Source organism: Peromyscus leucopus, chromosome 7 (assembly GCF_004664715.2).
Source record: "Peromyscus leucopus breed LL Stock chromosome 7, UCI_PerLeu_2.1, whole genome shotgun sequence".
Classification (NCBI taxonomy): Eukaryota; Metazoa; Chordata; class Mammalia; order Rodentia; family Cricetidae; genus Peromyscus; species Peromyscus leucopus.
In genome coordinates, this window is record NC_051069.1 from 115,902,520 (window position 1) to 115,908,241 (window position 5,722).

The window sequence follows — 5,722 nt, forward strand, 5'->3', positions numbered from 1 at the left end:
AAGGCCCAACCCATTGTGGGTGGTGCCATCCCTGGTCCTAGGTTCTGTAAGAAAACAAGTTAAGCAAGCCATGAAGAACAAGTCAGTAAGCAGCACCCCTCCATGACCTCTGCAACAGCTCCTGCCTCCAGGTTCCTGTTCTGCTTGAATTACTGTCCTGACATCCATTGGTGATCAACTGTGATATAGAATCACAAGCCAAATAAACCCTTTCCTCCCCAACATGCTTTTGGTTATGGTGTTTCATCACAGCAATAGTAACCCTGACTGTGGCAAAGTAGGTACCAGAAGTAGGGTGTTGCTGTGAGATGCCTGACCCTGTGTTTTGGGAAGGACTGTAGAAGGACTTTGGAATTCTAAACTAGAAAATCCATTGAATGTTGTGAGCTCAGTGAGCTGTTCTGTGGGATCTTGGAAGATGAGAATGCTGAGGGCAGTGCAGAGGATGGAGGTCTGGCTTGTGAAGTTTCAGAGGAAAGTTTAAAGACTCTTATCAGGGCTATGTGTTACTTTGAACTAAGATTCTGTGGTTCTGGTTAGCTGGGGCTGAAGAATCAGCTGTGATTAACAAGAAACAAGAACTACTGAAGTAAAGCCTTTGCTTTGCTGGGACAATTGATGATGGTCAGCTGGGGGCTGAGAAATTAGTGATGATTGAGAAGAGACCAGCACCACTGAAGTGAAGTCTTCTGGAAAGGATTTCCTCAGGATCAGTGCAAAGGAGCTGTGTTCTAGAGATGGCCAAGGTTGTATCTCATGCTGGCGGTTGAAGTTGGGAGTATAAGAGTCACCCAGGTAGCACTGGTTTTGAAGGCATGAAGAGGTCATGGAAAGCACCTGAGGCTTGGCACTGTACGGCACGGTTGGAGTTGCTAAAGAGGGAGTCCAGGAGAGGCTATTGATGAAAGTGCAGTACAGTTGCAACAAGGACCCTGCCTATTTTGGAGATGCCACTACCATGGAATGGCCAACAAGAAGAGCAGCAGCTGTGGAGTGCAGCCAGCCAAAGGCTAGAAGCCAGGCTGTGTGCTGCAGAGAGTGGGTGACCCAAGCCCTTTGAAAGAGTCAAGAAGATCGTGAGTGGCTCCCAGACATTGGACACTGTGTTATTTACACTGTTGGGAATTTGGTTTTGCTTTGATCTGATTGTGACTGTGTCCTGGTTCTTCCCTCTTCAAGTAAGAAAGCATTTCAGTTAATTTTGACTTTTACAGGAGCCCACAGTTGAGAGATTTCAAACCTTTAAAAGAGATTTGGAGCCGGGCAGTGGTGACGCACACCTTTAATCCCAGCACTTGGGAGGCAAAGGCCAGCCTGGGCTACAGAGTGAGTTCCAGGAAAGGCACAAAGCTACACAGGGAAACCCTATCTTGAAAAACCAAAAATAAATAAATAAATAAATAAATAAATAAATAAATAAATAAATAAATAGAGATTTGGGATTCATAAAGAGACTGTATATTTTAAAGGGACTAAACTTTTAATGTGTTTGAATTTGTAAAGACTGTGGGACTTTTAAGGTTATTTGTTTTTATGTGAGATCTTGGGGATGAATGAATAAAAAGGAAAGGTTGTAACTTAATGGTGATGTATTTGTGTGTCAAGTTGACAAGGGGTCAATTGTGCTGGATAGTTTTATGTCAACTTGATATAAGCTAAAGTCATCTGAGAGGAGGAAACCTCAAATGAGAAAATGCCTCCATAAGGCTGAGCTGTAGGGAACCATATTTTCTTAATTAGTGATCAATGTGGGAGATAGTCCAACCCATTGTGGGTGATGCCATCCCTGGGCTGGTGGTCCTGTGTTCTATTAAAAAAAAAAAAAAACCCAAGTTGAGCAAGCCATGGGGAGCTAGCCAGTAAGCAGTACTCCTCCATGGCCTTAGTAGCTCCTGCCTCCAGGTTCCTACCCTGCTTGAGCTTCTGTTCTGACTTCCTTTGAGGATGAACAGTGATGTGGAAGAAGAGTAAGACAAACAAACCTTCTCCTCCCTAACTTGCTTTTGGTCATGCATGGTCTTTCATCACAGTAATAGAAACTCTAACAAAGACAGCTCCTCCACTTGCCCCATATCTTCTCTCTCTCTCTCTCTCTCTCTCTCTCTCTCTCTCTCTCTCTCCAAGACTATATAAGCAATGAGGACTGCTAAGAGTCCGTCTTAGACAGTTTGAGCTGCCTGGAAAAAGTAGAGGCCAACCAAAGAGCCTGAAAGAAGCAGAGACCAGCTGAATGGCATAGGAGAAACAGACCAGTGGAGCTGCCTGAAGGAGACTCAAACCAGCTGGGCCACCCACAAAGGACACTCCAACCTGTGGAGCTGCCTGCAGGCTTCCGAGTGTGCTCCTGGTAGGGTCCTAGAGAAGTCCCAAAAGAGACCACCATACACGTATGCAATTAACAAGAATGTTTATTATTTCAGTAGGTTGGGGCCTGCCATCCCACACAAAGGCAAGATGGTGAAGACCTCGAGAGGGAAGTGAGGGCTCCTTTTAAACCTAGTTAAGGGGAGTGTCCAAGGAAGTTAACTCCTCTTAAATATGATTGGCTGCCGGGCGGTGGTGGCGCACGCCTTTAATCCCAGCACTCGGGAGGCAGAGGCAGGCGGATCTCTGTGAGTTCGAGGCCAGCCTGGGCTACCAAGTGAGCTCCAGGAAAGGCGCAAAGCTACACAGAGAAACCCTGTCTCGAAAAAAAAACCAAAAAAAAAAAAAAAAATATGATTGGCTTATGCGAGTGGCATCATGTTAGTAACATCTAATTGGCTAGGGTTAGTTGGGGTTTGGTCAGGGCTCCAGTTTCCACATTTGGGCAGGCCCAGGCAAGTCCCAGACTTTGTCCTTGAGCTGCTGTGGAGGCTGGCTGGCTTAGCATGTACTGACTGTGGGTGCTGGCTCAGTGGCCCAGGCTTGGTGCATCCTATCTTCCTTGTCCCTATTGAGAGAAGTGTTGCAGATTGATTGTCCTTTGTTGGTGGCTCTTTTAGAAACTGCTTATTCAGTCTCAGGAACCTGAAATTGAAGCCTGATCTTTGAGAGAAGACTAAGCAGCCTGTTATGGTGTCTGCTTGGTCCTCTCACTCCAGGCTTCTAACTTTTATGAACTGCCACCCATCTGGGGGTGAGCTTTGGTGATGTAGCTGTCTTTGAGTTATTTTTGCTCTTGCAAGTAACCTCTCACCCATATTCCTGTCATGTTACCCCAGCAAGACTCATTGGTTCACTAAGTTGGACTTTGGTGGCACCCTTACTTGGGTCTGTCATCAGTTCTCTATCTGGGGTGAATGGATGTTTGTTTATGGTTCCTCAGGAACAGTGTCACACAACATGCCCAGTTTGGGTTTGGGAATGTATAGTTTTGTTTTTGTTTTGGTTCTTTTTTTTCTTATTAAATTTTCTATTCATTTTACATACCAACCACAGATCCCCCCTCCTCCCTCTTCCTGCCTCCCAGCATTGCCCCCCAACCCACCCACCATTCCCACCTCCTCTGGGTCAAGGTCTCCCATGGGGAGTCAGCAGAGCCTGGTTTAGTTGAGGCAGGTCCAAGCCCCTCCCCTTGGTATTGGTCACTCATAGAAACAGGACCAATATGGACTTTAATTTAAAAAAAAAAATTAAAAAGGCTAATTACCAATAAAAAGTAAGTTTTCGTTATGAATTAACTTTAGGAGCCACAACCTTACAGCTACATAAGCCACTACTTTACTGTTCAGTGGTAGAAGTTCTAAAATAGAAGCCCTGTCAACAGCCCTGAGGAACAGTCAGTACTTTAATAGTTGCCTGCATACTGTTCCATACTATTTGATTTTCTAAATTTATGGCGTAATTTATAATTTTTCCAATTAAAAAATGTATGTCTTTATTCCTATTGTTATCTTTTGTGGTTTTATTGCGGGTTTTGTTTTGTTGGAAGCAGGATCTTACTGTGTGGCCCAGACTAGCCTGGAACCAAGGTGGTCTCTAAGCTGCAAGAGCCCTTAGCTCCCCTGGAGATGGAGCTGCAGGTGGTTGTGAGCCACCTGATATGGGTGCTGGGAACTGAACTCTGTCCTCTTCAGGAGCAGTACACTCTCTAACAGGAAATCATCTCTCCAGCCCCGCGGGCACAAACCTATTTTAATAGCCCCAGAAAGCTGCAAATTTACAGGGATTTTCCACCAATTTTTTATAATTATAAACATTTTGGGGTTTTTGTTCTGTTTTGTTATTTGTTTTCTGGTGTTTGTTTATTTGGTTGGTTGAGGATTTTGGTTTTTTTTTTTTTTTTTTTTTTTTTTTTTTTTTTTTTTTGTATTTGCTTTTGTTTTTTGAGACAGGGTTTCTGTACAGCCCTGGCTGCCCTGGAACTCAGTCTGGAGACTAGGTTAGCCTTGAACTCACAGAGATCCACTTGCCTCTACCTCCCAAGTACTGGAATTAAGGCATGTGCCACCACACCCAGCTAATTATAAACATTTTTGTACATGCACTTTATTTTTTTTCTCATGGGTGGCGGCGGTGGCGCACACCTTTAATTGAGGTTGAGGCAGGTGGATCTTTAAGTTTGAGGCTAGCCTGGTCTACAGAGTGAGTTCCAGGACAGCCAGGGCTAGCTACATGGAGCAACCCTGTCTTGAAAAACTAAAAAAAAAAGAAAGAAAAAAGAAAAAAATTGTTTCTCATATCGATTCTTATCACAATTTATCCTTAGAGTGAAATAGAGAGATGCACTATGTAACAGTATCTTGGATGGTGAGGTGTCTCATCAGGTAAAGACACTTGCCCCCTGATCAACAGGTTTGGTGTTTGATCAGAGTTTGGAATTTGGTCACAGAGACTCACATGGTGGAAGGAGAGAACCAACTCCCACAAGTTGTCCTCAGACCTCCACACACCCACTGTGACATCCTTGTACCCCCACCACCACCACCACCACCACTACACACACACATACACACACACACACACACACACACACACACACACACATATATATACACACACACACACACACTAACTAAAATAAATAAAAATAAATTTTGGAAAATGTTTTTTAAAACAAAACGTTCTCTATAAGAATAAAATAAAAGATCACACCTCCTCCTAGCACTTCAATTCGGGCTTGTCATCGGTGTTCAGACGCCGCCTCCACCTGCCATGGACCCTAACTGCTCCAGATGGATCCTGCTCCTGCTCCAGGTCTTGCAAATGCAAGGAGTACAAATGCACGTCCTGCAAGAAAAGCTGCTGCTCCTGTTGCCCGGTGGGCTGTGCGAAGTGCTCCCAGGGATGCATCTGCAAAGAGGCTTCGGACAAGTGCAGCTGCTGTGCCTGAAGTGGGATCCCCTCAGCCACGCGTAAATAGAAACGTCATTTTTTTTTTTTTTACAACCCTGGCCTATTCTCCACACCTTTCTATGAAAGCATGTAACTGATCATAAAAAGCATTGACTTCATTAACTCAAAAAGAAAAAAGAAAGAAAAGAAAAGAGAAGAAAAGAGAAGAAAGCCGGGGCCTTTAATCCCAGCACTCGGGAGGCAGAGCCAGGCGGATCTCTGTGAGTTTGACGCCAGCCTGGGCTACCAAGTGAGTTCCAGGAAAGGCGCAAAGCTACACAGAGAAACCCTGTCTCGAAAAACCAAAACGAAAAAAGAAAAAAGAAAAGAAAGAACAGTTAAAAAAAAGAATGAAATAAAAGTTAAGATTTATAAAGAACCTCCCTGAGCCAGATGCAGTGATACA

General features: G+C 44.3%; 1 pseudogene; it reads left to right on the forward strand.

Annotated features, from left to right (window-relative positions):
- The first annotated feature begins 5,136 nt into the window (after window positions 1–5,136).
- LOC114694105 lies at window positions 5,137–5,321 on the forward strand (annotated as a pseudogene).
- Window positions 5,322–5,722: the final 401 nt, after the last annotated feature.